This window comes from Lepisosteus platostomus, chromosome 27, assembly GCF_059453375.1.
Source record: "Lepisosteus platostomus isolate fLepPlt1 chromosome 27, fLepPlt1.hap1, whole genome shotgun sequence".
Lineage (NCBI taxonomy): Eukaryota > Metazoa > Chordata > Actinopteri > Semionotiformes > Lepisosteidae > Lepisosteus > Lepisosteus platostomus.
In genome coordinates, this window is record NC_142637.1 from 9,509,771 (window position 1) to 9,525,193 (window position 15,423).

A 15,423-nucleotide genomic window follows, 5' to 3' on the forward strand; every position below is an offset into this window, starting at 1 on the left:
CAGGGTGCAGGAGCTGCAAGCCAGCTCTTCCTGGGTTTCACCCCTGCGGCAGGAGACCCCTCTGGGGCTGGGAAGGACTCCAGGCCCTTTCAGTCTCACGCATTTCCAACTGCAAGTGCTACTGGTGAGGTGGGGGGGGGCGGCCGGGGGTGGTGTGTGCCGGGGGGTTAGGGGTCGTCTCTGTGAGGGGGGGCGAGGGGAGCGGTCCGTATGTGTGAGGGGGAGTGGTGAGCCTCTGCTCGCAGCAGCTCTGCAGCAATCCAGCAGTGACGCTTCGCCGGCTCCTAACAAGGCAGGGGAGCTGCCAGCAGGAGCCTGGAGACGGCTGTGGATGGAATTATGTCACTGCTGCTTTGAAATCCCTTTTTTCTGCCTTTCTTAACATGAACAATATGTTGCTCCAGTCTAGCGTGCTAACAAAGGCTGTGGGAGGGCGGGCGAGCACCAGCAGTAAACCAGGAACTGCATCTCCGGGAGGAGCTATCCCACGCAGAAGCCGAGGGGAATTCCGACCCCAATTCCGATTCCTGCGCCAGGGAAGTTCTCGCCTGATTTTTTGCCTGTGGAGCCGGTTTGCTTCGTGCTGGGATATTTTCCTGGAAGCTCATGGTGTATGAATGTGGCAGAGAGGGTCTGTGCTGTGGTCCTGCTGTGAATCTCGCAGCAGGCCAGTTAGTTAGGGCTCAGCTCTCCCAGCTGGAGGGATGTGGGTTCGAGGCCCCTGTCTGGACTCTAACACAGAGCTGCACTGGTGCTCAGTCCAGTGGCCTCCCCAGAGCTTGAGTGTCTCCCTCTTCACAGATGCACGCACAAGGACAGACACAGTGGGTCGGGGCCAGACTCCACTCTGGAATTCTTGAACTGTTCAGTCTGACATCCCTGAAGCTCCCCTTCAATTCCTGTGGTCTCTCCCTGGAGTCCACCTGCAGCTCAGGGGGCTGCTGTGTGTCCGCAGGCGGGGCTGTATGTCGGTGGGGTGAAAGGGGGTCTACCCCTTTCATTTCAGGGGATGTAGAGCTGAACAAACCGAAATAAATTATTACCTTTTTTATTGTTGTGACACCTGCAGGGGTTGGTTTGCTCAGATTTGTGTAGCACATTTATAGCATATTGTATCTAGAAGAACTAAATCTACTAAACTGAATATACTAGAACTGTATCTAAGAACAAAAGAGATTTGTCAGAGATATCCAGACACACAGGAAAGCTGAAGAGTCCTGTAGGATGTCTGACGTACAGCTTATAAAGGAAGGCGGTTGTTCAGTGTCCCAGAATGGAAGTCTATTTGCTCTGTTTGCATTTTAAAAATAGGCAGCTGAGAGCTTGCAATGTACTGCATTTAGACAGGTAGTTCACAATCACAAGCAGGCCATTGTACTCTTGGTCCTTCTCTAGGTGTGTTTTTTTGTCTTCAGATCAAACCGGCCCACAGGTGACCACAGCCATGTGGTCGGTTTTAACTAAAACACGTCAGGGCAGGTGGGGGGAGTAGGAGCTGGACTCAGGGTTGGGTAAAGCAAGGTGTCCCAGTCCTGCTGCTGGAGATCCCACGCAGGTTTTCATTGCAGCCGAGCTCCTGACTTCAATTGAGCCTTAACTGAACCAACAAGCTTGGGAAGAATCTTCGCAGGTTTATTTTCTATTCAAAGACCGGAGACTCTTAAGCTGCTTAAGAAACTCAAGCACTGAAAGGCAACGCCCAACATGTTTAGGAACTGAAAAGATGATTGCGGTGGCTCTGTGGCTGCACCTGTGGCTGGAAGGTTGCTGGTTTGTATCCCGCAGCCAGCAGAGGAATCCTACTCCGTTGGGCCCCTGAGCAAGGCCCTTAACCCCAACTGCTCCAGGGGTGCCATATAAATGGCTGACCCCCAGCTTCTCTCCCTGCCTGTGTGTCTCATGGAGAGCAAGCTGGGGTCTGTGAAAAAGACAAATTCCTAATGCAAGAAACTGTAGATGGCCAATAAAGTGATCTTGTCTACTTCCTCAACTGAGTGCTCAGGGGGGTCCCAGGACCAGCTGGGGAACCCCTGGGGTGAGGCATGATTTAGAGGCAGGAGGATGGAGATCCAGCTGATGCTCTGTCCACTCCGCAGGGCAGATATTCCACAGGTGCCCCAGGTACGAGTGCAGCCTCCAGCTGCCCTTGGCCCCCGAACTGTAGGAGCACAGGGGAGCCAGCAGCTCACACTCCTGTGTCAAAAACCCTGCTGCAGGGGATTCGAGAATATAACAAGAATTTAAAAAGAATGCCACTTCAAAATATGACTACCTACTTATATATTTTATGTTTATAATGATGGAAAAAAGAAACACAATATTTTCTGTAATGAGAATACTATAGTTATAGCTTATGTACTTTCACAAAAAGTTGTCAATTTCTTTTAACCCCTCTGACACAGCTTGTGCAGTGAGGCATTGCAACTTGCCAATCACACGGAAGCTCGTTAGGTGCACTTTTACCCAACGAGGTCCAGGTGGAACAATGCCTGATCAGGTCACCTTTAAAAAGGCCTTAATTCAAAGCTTAGGTCACTGCAAGAAAAGGGCCACACTTCGTCAGTTTTCTGTGCCTCGAATGGCACCAGAAGCCAGGGAGAGGGCCATTGGCATGCTGCAGGCAGGCCTGTCATGTGCCAGTGTTGCCAGACACTATGGAGTGAGCCGCTCCACTGTGTCCCTGTCACGACCACCAGGCAGTCAAGACCAACTCGTAAGCGAGCTAATCAGCCCCAGCAGCAGGTGATTATTAACAAACGCCGCCGCACGAGTTAAACCACCTGCGCACACTCACCGTCCGGTGCGCACTGCTATTTATACCATCTTCACCTGCTTCCTGCTGCTTGGTATTGAGTTTACTCCTTGAGAGCTCTACCTGGCGGTTTTCCCCTGTACCTCGTTTATTCTGGTTTTTGGATTCCCCTTCTGCTTTTTCGACTTTGCACCTCGCCTCTCGCCTCGGACTATTTGCTACCGGAGATCTTCCTGGATTACGATTTGCCTTTCGTCTTTTGACCACGACCTTGCCTCTCGTTTTGGTTTGTTCGCCTGCCTCATCTATTACCCGTGCCTGCGTCTGCACAGGATCCTTGTATCTTCCCACCAGGGATTCCTAACAGTCCCGACTGCAGAGAAGATCCAGTTGCCCTCGAGTGACCACGCCAGAGCAGGACCGACACATCAGACTGGTCCATCTGAGAGATCGTTTCAGATCTGTCACCCGTACTGCTGCTGAACCTGCTGGCAGACACAATGCCCACATCAGTGACAGGACAGTGAGGCTCCATGCCGCTGGCCTTGGAGCAAGGCGACCTGTCAGAGGCCCTCTGCTCACACCTCCTAGACGTCACCCTGACTGGCCTGGACCAGACAGAAGCTGCGATGGACTCGTCAGCAGTGGCATCAGGTCCTCTTCACTGATGAGTCACTCCTCAGCCTGTTCCACGCAGACGGGAGGGCCAGAGCATGGAGGAGGAGGTGTTCAATTCAATTAAATTCAGTTTAGTTCTATATGGTGCCTTTCACAACAAGGTTGCCCCAAGGCACTTAACAAACCTGTGTGACAGTACATGACAATACAGAGAGAGAAAGGGCCAGAAGACAACTCAGGGGAGATTCCTCTCTCCATTGGCTTCCTGTCAGGTACAGGGCGGACTTCAAAATCCTTCTACTTACTTACAAGGCTCTCAGAGCTCAGGCACCTGTCTGTCTAATGGAACTGATTAATGTTGACCATTAATCACAGAATGTAGGTCTTCTTCATATTCCACGCATTAATAAGAAAACAGTTGGCGGTAAAGCTTTTAGCTACAGGGCCCCTAGTTTATGGAACAGTCTACCACCGTATGTTCGGGATGCTGAGTCAATCTCAGGATTCAATCCAGACTGAAGACCAATTACTTCAGCCTAGCCTACTCACACCTTGCATCAAAGCCTGCTGCACCCATGGCTGCTGGTGCTGCTGTACATGCCACTGTGTGTGTCTCTGTGTTGGCCCACCAAGTACAGTATATACATCTGTTCTGACCAAACTATCCTATTCTCCGGATGGCACCCGGGATGGGCATCATCTGAGTTGGATGCTGCATCACTGCCATGGATCCAAGAGGGGCATTGTGGATATAGCTATCGTTTAGGAGGATTTTGCCTGTCTACAGAGATCTGCATGGAAGGCCAACACTGAGGCACACAATGGCATCCCGTACGTAGGCTGGCAGACTATTCCATAAACCAGGGGCCCTGTAAATAAAGGCTTTAGCACCAACTGTTATTTTATTAATATGTGGAATAAGAAGACCTGCATTCTGTGATCTAAGCGGGCGACTTGGATGGTAAACATTTAATCAGTTCCATTAGATAGACAGGTGCCTGACCTCTGAGAGCCTTGTTAGTAAGTGGAAGGATTTTACTGTACCTGACAGGAAGCCAATGGAGAGAGCTATGTATAGGTGTTAGGTGTTGCGTTTATTTTTTCCATCAGTATATACAGACCATACATATGCTGCATGTGTATTTAAGGAACCTGGTCCTTCCCGATTTTGGGGAATACAGGTGGGTCTGTGCTGCTGGCCAGGCTGTGCCAGCTGACCGCTTCTCCACAGGGCCTCAGCTCAAGTGTCCTGTCCGGCACACCTGGGACCTGGGGGAGCGAGAGGGGGGGTTTAGGGCACAGTGATTTGTCGGAGATGCACATCACCTGGACGCCCCGTTCCTTCGGTCCCCCCCTCTCTCCCTCGGCTCCTGGGGGCTTGTCTGGGAGCTAGTCCGGTGCGAGGGACAGACCGCAGGGAGCACGCACAACTCTCTCCTGTTTTTGTTCTGCAGCAGGAGCCGTCAGAGCCAGAGCAGTGACGACAGAAAGCCCAGGACTCTAATTAGAGTTCTTGTGCTGCCCTGCTATTTCCGTGTCTTTGTTGACTATATCCGCACACTCACTCCTGCAGCCCCGCTCTGGAGCTCGGGATTGAAAACTGCCCTCGCTGGGGCCCTGATTTCCTGTGTTCCCCCACACAGTAGTCAAGGGGCATTCGGGGGTGTCTGTATTGAGAGCCCTGGGTCTCTCTCGCCTCTTGATGCTCTTCCCTGGACATGACCTGCAGTGAGCCAAGAGCGGACACTTAGCTCCCCGGCACAGGGCTCAGTCTGCCCCTCATTCCTTTATTCCTGCATTTCTGTGTTTGTTCAAGTTCTCAGGACCTGCCAGCTGCTGCTGCTCCCTGGCCACCAGTCCCCCGTTATTTCCTTCCCATCTCTGGCGTGGCCAACTGTGGGGGGGGGCCGACAGGTGTGGAGGTCCAGGGACACAGCCGGTCAGCAGGGCAGTTCTCAGCGCCCGCCTGTTCGTGCGTGACCAGGAGACGGCGTCCAGACACCAGGGCGTGAGCAGGCTGAGGCTCTGTGGGCGCAGGACACAAACAGCAGCAGGTTATTTTTAAGGGGCTGCTGCAAATAGAATGAGAGTGGTGCTTTTAGGGCTTTTGAAAGGGGGGTTGTTTTCGGATTTCTCCGCCTGCTCCTGGCACCAGATGCTGTAAGTGTCCCTTCTCACTTCTGCCAGGAGCGACGGGGAAACCGCACATCACACCAGGGGAGAGTGGGGGCAGCGCAGAGCAGCCGATCACACCCCGACCTGCGTGTCTTTAGGAGGGTCAGAGTGGGAACATGCAAACTCCACACAGAATGTGCTCCACACAGTCCAGATCCAAACAAAAAGTTGTGACTTTGCAGAAGTCAGTAAACCCCAAATACTCCATGTAACCCTCCGCTGTTGCTAGAAATCCTGAACAGCTGTTGGAACAGGTGAATTATCACTCACCTGTGGTGCAATGATGGACAATTGTTCAATGCACAAAATCATGAGCAGCTGAAAGACGCAAGGTGCCTATTAAATGTCTATATAATATTTTATATATAAATGTACTGATATTTTTTTATTTATTAATAATGAATGAATTAATAAAAATAAATGTTTTATTATTTTAGTAGTGAATGTGTACATTTTGGAGGGCAGGGCCCCTCCCAAGCTGCGAGAAGTTCAAATACATCTGCGCTCGGCTGTGTATGTCTGCACAGTATAGTGGAGTATAGTCAAACGGCTCTGAGTGCGCCGTGTTTATGTGTGTTTTAAAGCCGTGACCCCTGTCCAGGGCGCTCGTGTTGCACGTGACAGCGGTGAGCACAGACGCTCCTTTGGGAGACAGACCTCACTGGCACTGGGCTTGTCTGGACAGTCCGAATCCCTCCTCCGCCCAGGAGAGAAGGAAAAACAGCAAGAAAAGGAAAAGAGAAAAAAAAGAGTTTGAGAGCTGCCAAAAAAATGCATGTGCTGTGCTCAAAGAGAGAGGGGAGAGAGGGAGGGATAGAGGGAGAGATGGAGGGAGAGAGATACTAAAGGGAGAGATGGAGGGATATGAACAGAGGGAGAGATGGAGGGATAGAGTCGAGGGAGAGATGGAGGGATATGATCAGAGGGAGAAAAGGAGGGATAGGGAGAGAGCAGAGGGAGAGATGGAGAGATAGAGAGTGTAGATGGAGAGATGGAGGGAGAGGGAATGTGACTGTATGAATGGACAGATGGAAACATGAAATGGACTCTGTGTACATTTGAAGACAAGCTCCTGCACAAACTGTCTGTGTAGCTGTGCTGTAACTTGTTATGATCTGCTCTGGTCAGGGGAGTTTTAGCAGCCCTGCGCCCTGGGGAGGCCTGGGGTGAAACAGGGCTAATCCAGTGACCCAGAGACCCTCCATCTCTCATCCTTTCACAGCCTGACAGGATGAGGTGTTTCAGACACAAGCTGTAAAACAGTTCTTCTGCCTCCTTCAGCACAAACAGGAATAACACACCCAGGTGACTAAAATCAAACACATATATACAGGCTGTATTTTTATATGTCTGTGGGAGAAGGAAAGATATAAAAGGGTGTCTTTCATTTGTGGTGAAGCAGATAAAAATATAAGCAGCAAACACACCTTTCCACCTCTGCCCTGAGTGTAAGGAACCTGCCCACGCTGTCTTAGTCCAGAACATTCAGCAGATTATCTGGCAAATCTGTATCCTCCTGCAGCTCCAGGTCCGTATCCTGTATCCTCCTGCAGCTCCAGGTCTGTATCCTATATCCTCCTGCAGCTCCAGGTCTGTATCCTCCTGCAGCTCCAGGTCTGTATCCTGTATCCTCCTGCAGCTCCAGGTCTGTATCCTCCTGCAGCTCCAGGTCTGTATCCTGTATCCTCCTGCAGCTCCAGGTCTGTATCCCGTATCCTCCTGCAGCTCCAGGTCTGTATCCCGTATCCTCCTGCAGCTCCAAGTCTGTATCCTGTATCCTCCTGCAGCTCCAGGTCTGTATCCTCCTGCAGCTCCAGGTCTGTATCCTGTATCCTCCTGCAGCTCCAGGTCTGTATCCTCCTGCAGCTCCAGGTCTGTATCCTGTATCCTCCTGCAGCTCCAGGTCTGTATCCTGTATCCTCCTGCAGCTCCAGGTCTGTATCCTCCTCCAGCTCCAGGTCTGTATCCTGTATCCTCCTGCAGCTCCAGGTCTGTATCCTATATCCTCCTGCAGCTCCAGGTCTGTATCCTCCTGCAGCTCCAGGTCTGTATCCTATATCCTCCTGCAGCTCCAGGTCTGTATCCTCCTGCAGCTCCAGGTCTGTATCCTGTATCCTCCTGCAGCTCCAGGTCTGTATCCTCCAGCAGCTCCAGGTCTATATCCTGTATCCTCCTGCAGCTCCAGGTCTGTATCCTGTATCCTCTTCCAGCTCCAGGTCTGTATCCTGTATCCTCCTGCAGCTCCAGGTCTGTATCCTGTATCCTCCTGCAGCTCCAGGTCTGTATCCTGTATCCTCCTCCAGCTCCAGGTCTGTATCCTGTATCCTCCTGCAGCTCCAGGTCTGTATTCTCCTGCAGCTGGGCCTATAACCTCCTGCAGCTCCTTAGGCTGGTTCATTTTCTAGTACATTGAAGTATATTCTTCATGAAAGTCTTCATAAAAGGGAAGATTACCTGATACACACTACATAACACAAAATACATTTCGATTCTGCAGTTTACAAAATGATTAAAACGTTTTGTGTGAATATGTGAACTAGATTCAGTAAACAAGTGGCACCTCCATCAACTGATTAATTCAGAATACTTTATTCTTCCCAAGGGAGGGTATTATTACTGTTGTTATTACTGTTGTTGTTTTTAATTATAACTAATTTTTAACAAATATTAATAACAATGTTTTTGACCGCTGAAGACCAGACACAATGTTTTTGACCAGTATAAATGACAGGGCTGTACAGACCCTGGCCTTCTCCATTCATACCCAAGTAATTAACCCCCTGATTCTAATTCCCCCATCAAGAGTGTTAATAATAATAATAAACTTTATTTTATATAGCGCCTTTATAGGTGGCTTCTCAAAGCGCTTTACAGGATGACAATAACAATAAATAAGAAGACTACAACAATAAATAAGAAGATTTCACAAGATAAGACACAATTACAACAATACAACAATAACAATAGAGGAGACTGTGGATGGTGGTACTAAGAAGAGCAGAGGGGTGAAGAATGGAACCAGTTAAGTAAAGGCTCTTCTAAAGAAGAAGGTTTTGAGTCTGGATTTGAAGGAGTTTAGAGAAGGTGACTCTCTGATATCCTTGGGGAGAGAGTTCCAGAGCTTGGGGGCATAACAGGAGAAGGCCCTGTCGCCCATACAATGTAGACGGGCTTGGGGGACAGTAAGGAGGGCAGAATTAGAAGAGCGGAGGTTGTGAGGTGGGGAGTAGGGTGGTAATAGCTCAGACAGGTATTGAGGTGCCAAGCCATGTAAAGCCTTATAGGTGAGCTTGAGGATTTTAAAGTCTATGTGGAATTTGACCGGAAGCCAGTGCAAGGACTCCAGGATAGGAGTAATGTGAACACTTGCACTAGACCTGGTCAGGATTCTGGCTGCTGAATTTTGGACATACTGCAGCTTGTTCAGAGTAGATTTAGATACCCCAGGGAGTAGAGCATTGCAGTAGTCAATTCGAGAGAATACAAATATGTTGATTAGCTTTTCAGCCACAGTTAATGATAGCATAGGGCGTAGTCTTGCGATATTTCTAAGGTGAAAAAAAGATGTTTTGACAGTATGCTGTACATGTGGGTCGAATGTTAAGCCAGAATCGAATATAACCCCAAGGTTTTTCAATTTTGATTGAAGCTCAAGTACAGAGCCATCTACAGACAGGGTTACAGGACTGGCTTTACGATGTTGATGGGGGGTACCAATAAGCATGACTTCAGTCATATCACAGTTAAGATGAAGGAAGTTTTGAGTCATCCAAATTTTTATGTCAGAGATGCAATTAGATAGAATAGAGACAGCCACATCAGTGTCGGGTTTGGTATGGATGTATATTTGAGTATCGTCAGTGTAAAAATGAAAGCTGAGGCCATGTGATCTTAAAAGCTGACCAAGTGGGAACATGTAAATGCTGAAGAGCAAGGGGCCCAGTATTTAGCCCTGGGGGACACCAGACTTGACAAGACCAATTTCAGACCTGTACCCATTGAGAGAGACAAAGTGACAGCGATCAGTGAGGTAAGACTTAAACCATTTGAGGGCAGTGTCAGAGACTCCAAACAGTTAAGTGTTAAGTACACTTTTGGTTTATTAATTTTTCATCTACTCCGATTCTTATTTGTTCATTTTTTCTACTGCATACAAGTGATCTCTGAAAAGACCCGTGTTTTGGTGAAGCCACGGTGACAAGGGAAGAGACTGAGATGGCAGTAATAACAGTTTTACAAGCTTCTCGGCGATGCGTGTAGCTGATCAAACCGGCGGGGGGATCTGGCGCCCTCTGGCGACCACCAGCAGCACCGCCGCAGTGCGCCCGGCTAGCCCGGTGCCAAAGGGCAGGAGCGACCGCAGGAATACAGGCAGGACTCGTGGTGCCAGTGTTTCCAGTAGCGCAGGGGGAAAGGCAAGTTTTAATCTGCAGGAACCCCGCACTGACAGAAATCATTAGGGGAGACTGGCGCTCGCTGCTTGGCAGGAAGGACAGTTTCACAGTGAGTAATTCTCCCTCCGAGATCCGATAACCCGATGGGAATGCAGGGCAAGTCTGATCAACAAGAAAGAACCCCCTCCCCCTCCTCCTCCTCCTCCTCCCACCTTCCTTCCCGGCCTCCGGAGCTTGTTTTCGTTTTGAGTTCTCTAAAAGTCTCCGCCCCGAGCGCTCCAGGAATTTCCGAAACATCCGCGCGCCTGTGATGGGCCGCTGACACGCCCCCCGTCAGAGAAAAACCGTCAGCTTTTCTCCCATTCGTGCGACAAGGGATTGAACCAGTTCACCGCCGCTGGGTCAGGATGCACACCAGTCAGGATGGACTAAGGACAGTCCAGGGCTGGTCCTGGAGAGTCCCGTCCAGTTCAGTTCTGCTGTGTCCAGTCCTGTCTTGGACAGTTCAGTCCTGGTCCTGAAGAGTCCAGTTCAGTTCTGCAGAGTCCAGTCCTTTCTTTGACAGTCCAGTTCAGTTCTTCTGAGTCCAGTCCTGTCTTGGACAGTCCACTCCTGGTCCTGAAGAGTCCCGTCCAGTTCAGTTCTGCTGTGTCCAGTCCTGTCTTGGACAGTTCAGTCCTGGTCCTGAAGAGTCCAGTTCAGTTCTGCAGAGTCCAGTTCTTTCTTTGACAGTCCAGTTCAGTTCTTCTGAGTCCAGTCCTGTCTTGGACAGTTCAGTCCTGGTCCTGAAGAGTCCAGTTCAGTTCTGCAGAGTCCAGGCCTTTCTTTGACAGTCCAGTTCAGTTCTTCTGAGTCCAGTCCTGTCTTGGACAGTTCAGTCCTGGTCCTGAAGAGTCCAGTTCAGTTCTGCAGAGTCCAGACCTGTTTTGGTGAGTCCAGTCCTGGTCCTGAAGAGTCCAGTTCAGTTCTGCAGAGTCCAGTTCAGTCTTGGCGAGTCCAGTCCTGGTCCTGGAGAGTCCAGTTCAGTTCTGTAGTGCTGTCCTGGAGAGTACGGTCCCGGAGAATCCTGGTTCTGAAGGGCCCTGTCCCGTGTGGAGTAGCTGTTCCCTTGGTCCAACTAAGCCAGTAGCTGAATGAGGTTAGAGCTGAGACAGACAGAGGGCATCAGCTTCAAGTTCAGCACGCAGGCTCCTGATCCGGCCCCAGGCTGTGACTTCCCTGTGGCTGACCAGCAGGGCCGGACTCTCAGGACCACCGGTCATCGCTCTCGCCCACCAGTGTGGGCAGGTCAGTGGGTCAGTGTGACCCTGTCCGCGGTGTCCACTCTGTGGCCGAGCTGGGACACGGTCAGTGCTGGGACATGAGGACATGAGGGCGAGACACGAGTTCCCAAATCTCGTCACTTACTTCTTGTTTCTCCCTTCAGTCAGTCAGGGTTAGTGCGCCCCCTGGTGTGTGTGTGTGTCGGGAGGGGGGGGGTAGGTAGGCGCGCTGTAAACGCCACGTGCTGTTCTTCCCCCTCCTTCACTCGTCACTCGAGCTCCAGGATCAGTGAGACGACAGCGGGACGGGCTCCAGACTGAAAAACTTCCTGCGACCCTCGGCGCGTCGGAGCCGCGATCAGCAGCCGCCAGTCCCCCGCCTGAATCTCCCCGGTCCAAAAGGCGCGTTTGCGTGTATTATCCCCTTTTTAAAACGCGTTTTTAAAACACACACTAATAGAAGATTTTCTCCCGCAATCCAGCGCCCCTGTCTGTGGAAATAAAAGTCGAGCCCCACCAGGTGATTTCCGCCCGCGGAAGGATTCTCGCCTGAGGTGCGTGTCCGTAAAAACTCTGCCCACAGCCTCCTGCCGCGCGGAGCCGTCAAAACGGGAGGCGAGGTTCTACCGAGACTTGAACTCGGATCGCTGGATTCAAAGTCCAGAGTGCTGACCATTACACCATAGAACCGAGCTGTGGGCTGAACCGGGCGCCAGGCGACTTCTCCGTAACCCGTCGAACCGAATTCGCAGGGAGCGGTCCTGAGTGTGTTATGTGGTTTTCCCGCACATTGCTTTCCGCTTCACCGGGACGCGCGGCTCTCCGTTCAAAAGCCGGAGAACGGGCAGGCGCAGTTGAAGTCGGCCCTCCCGGGGTGCCTGCAGGAGTTGAACCGGAGTGCATCAAAATGACACCCTGAGAGGGGAGTTGGGGCAACACCTGGGACGGGACTAGTCTCCCGATGCGGAGACCTGCAGGAGCGCAGCAGGCGGCGCTCAGCGGTTCCATGGTGTAATGGTTAGCACTCTGGACTCTGAATCCAGCGATCCGAGTTCAAGTCTCGGTGGGACCTGTGCTTTTCTTGCAGGTTCGCCTTGTACTCGTACGGATCGCGGTTCATGTGAAGGATGAATAAGAAATCAGGACCCTCTGTGGCACCATCTATCCCTTCTCCGCTTTTATCTGATTGGGAAGCGAAATCCTTCTGCTGTTTGATATGTGGATGTGTGAGGCGCATAACCGAGTCTGCAAGGAGGTCTCGGAAGCGTTTTTACTGGAAACAATATGCTACATCTGCACACGTTTATGACATAACTACTCGCAAATACTGCAATCGGTCATTGTGAATACTAGTCTGGAGTTTATTGGGAGCGTTATAAAACGCATGTGCGCCATTTGAGTTAATCGTGGTGCATTGCTCGATGTGGCCACAAGGCGGCAGTCAAAGTCTAACAATGTTAGACCTGTTGGTCTCTTCCGGAAGTTGGTGTCAGTGGAGGATCTGATTTTCACCAGTGCCGATACATCCATCTTAGATCGGCTTGTTCGTTTGTGTAAGAAAACAAATCATTTTCGAATCCGAATTTGAGAAACTGCAAGGTAACCGTCCCCTCTCCTCCATCACCCCAGCTTCTGCTCTCACTGCTGGGGCGAACCGGCACCGACCAGGCTCCCCAGTCTGCGGTCTCGGGGTCCCGCGCTGTTCCGAGAGGGGGGCAGCTGGGGTGCTCTGCGGTGTGTGCTTGAAGGGTGCAGGATTGCAGCTTTAGATCTGCAGTTTAGCTCTGTTTTAGATCTCATGCGACTGACAGCGGGGGAGCAGAGAGTCTGAGCGTGAAAGGAGAGTACTGTAAACTCCCCTGTTGTATTTTGTTGTTTTTATATTAAGCTAAGGACCAGGCTAAAGGGCACGGCGGCCTCCATGTCGCTCATTATCTCCACATGAGAGGCTTGTGTTCATTCATTCCTTTGTGTTTTATGCAGCTCAACAAGCCTATATAAAAAGTGCACATTGATAAAGACAATGTGCTTGTTGACAATGGGCTAAAGACACTTGATAAAGAGTGACGTGCAGCAGAAAGTGTCTGCAAACTCCGATCTGACCAACGATGATGATCGGATGTAATGCAGGTGAGTAGTGACAGAGCCAGACAGCAGCAGAGCCCGTGCCACTAGGTGGGGTGTGCTGCCATTATTCAGCTAATTGCTTCATTAAGGACCTCATTAGCCCCGTGGGGTAATTTGCATGTCTTGTTTTTCCACCTCCCAGCCTCTCCCCCGTGTGCAGCAGTGCTGGGCTTGGGGCGGCTGTCAGCAGTGCTGTGCTGGGTTGCTAAGAGAGCCTGGCCTGTCACTGCAAGCATCGCAGATATTAATGTGCCTGGCCGCCCGGCTCAGGGGGCAGTGATTTATACTGACAGCGGATGTAATAAGTGTGCAGTCTAATCCGTCACACCGAGAGTGTGTGCGTGTGCAGTTCTGTCTGATAGATCCTATGTCCACACAGGTCTGAGTACATGTGTGTGACCCAGTATGGACCATTACCTGGGTGACAGAACTGAGTCTCTGTGCCTGCGATCTTCCAGAACTCATTTTGTGACGATTGTGTATCTGTGAGTGCTTCTGGGTTAGTGTGTGTGTGTGTGTATATGCATGTGTTTCTCTGTGCTTGTCTGGGCGTGAGTGCACGTGTATGTGTGTGTGTTTCTGTATGAGTCTGTGTGTGTTCACACGTGTGTATGTGTGTGTTTTCTAGGTAGGAGTCTGTGTGTGTGCACGCATGTATATGCGAGTTTCTAGGTAGGAGTCTGTGTGTACACACGTGTTTATGTGTGTGCACGCATGTATATGTGTGTGTGCATGTGTGCAGCTCCATGGAGGTGTCCTGCAGAAAGTCTGCCATGTTTGCTGAGAGACTCCTGGCCTGGGAGCAGCAGTGCAATCATGTTGTCATGGCCCCTGCGGGGCCAGAGCCAGCAGACAGGCCGCAGTATCTTCCACAGGGCCCCTGCGGGGCCACAGCCAGCGGACAGGCAGCAGTATCTTCCACAGGGCCCCTGCGGGGCCACAGCCAGCGGACAGGCAGCAGTATCTTCCACAGGGCCCCTGCGGGGCCACAGCCAGCGGACAGGCAGCAGTATCTTCCACAGGGGTAGGTAAGAGCAGAGGAGCCCGTTTGACACAGAAGCACAGATTCCCAAGGACACAGACAGAGGTGGACAGCACAGACTGTAAGTAAACAGGATCGGTCTTGACACGATGGATGAGCCTGTGGATGATGGGAGCGCGAGATGACCCTGTGTCACTTACATCTCCCCGCCAGACTGGCGGCGCGTCGGGCACAGAGGGGGCTGTGATTTATGGTTCCCTCTGCCTCTGTCTCCTGGGAAACACCCCCAGCACCTCCAGCAGGCAGGGAGAGGGGAGCAGGCAGTGTGCCTCTTCTCGCAGCTGTGAGGCGTCCAGGGTCCCCCAGCTTTCCCCTACCTGTCCCCCCGTTGAAATGAGCCCACAGGTGCACACGAGGCAGGATCCAGGACGCTTTCCGGGGGTCCTTCACTCACCAGCTGAAGAGCCTAAAAAGTGTTCAGTCTGGCTTGTGATCAGGCCAGTCAGGTCACAAAGACCTGGGGTGAGTGAAAGACACTGCAGCCCCCAGGGCTGGAGCTGTACCCCCCAGGACTGGAGCTGAGCTGTACTCCCCCCAGAGCTGGAGCTGAGCTGTACTCCCCCCAGGACTGGAGCTGAGCTGTACTCCCCCCAGAGCTGGAGCTCAGCTGTACCCCCCAGGACTGGAGCTGAGCTGTACTCCCCCCAGGACTGGAGCTGAGCTGTACTCCCCCCAGGACTGGAGCTGAGCTGTACCCCCCCCCCAGGACTGGAGCTGAGCTGTACCCCCCCCCCAGGACTGGAGCTGAGCTGTACCCCCCCCCCAGGACTGGAGCTGAGCTGTGACCCCCCCAGGACTGGAGCTGAGCTGTGACCCCCCAGGACTGGAGCTGAGCTGTACCCCCCCAGACTGGAGCTGAGCTGTACCCCCCCCCCCCAGGGCTGGAGCTGTGACCCCCCAGGACTGGAGCTGAGCTGCTCACGCACTGTGACCCCCCTGTCCCTGACACCTGACCTGCGCCCCCTGCGCCCCCTGCGCCACTGTTGTGCTCTTCATCAGTGCTGACAGATTGGCACAATGGCTTTCCTCCCTGCGTGCGACACTGGGGCTCCC

At 51.9% G+C, this 15,423-nt stretch overlaps 2 non-coding genes across 2 annotated transcripts; one reads left to right on the top strand and one right to left on the bottom strand.

Moving 5' to 3' along the window:
- Nucleotides 1-11,819: 11,819 nt before the first annotated feature.
- trnaq-uug (transfer RNA glutamine (anticodon UUG)) lies at nucleotides 11,820-11,891 on the bottom strand. The gene has a single exon. It is a non-coding gene; the product is annotated as a tRNA-Gln (tRNA).
- Nucleotides 11,892-12,201: 310 nt separating this feature from the next.
- On the top strand, nucleotides 12,202-12,273 carry trnaq-cug (transfer RNA glutamine (anticodon CUG)). Its single transcript has one exon. It is a non-coding gene; the product is annotated as a tRNA-Gln (tRNA).
- The last annotated feature ends 3,150 nt before the right edge of the window (nucleotides 12,274-15,423 follow it).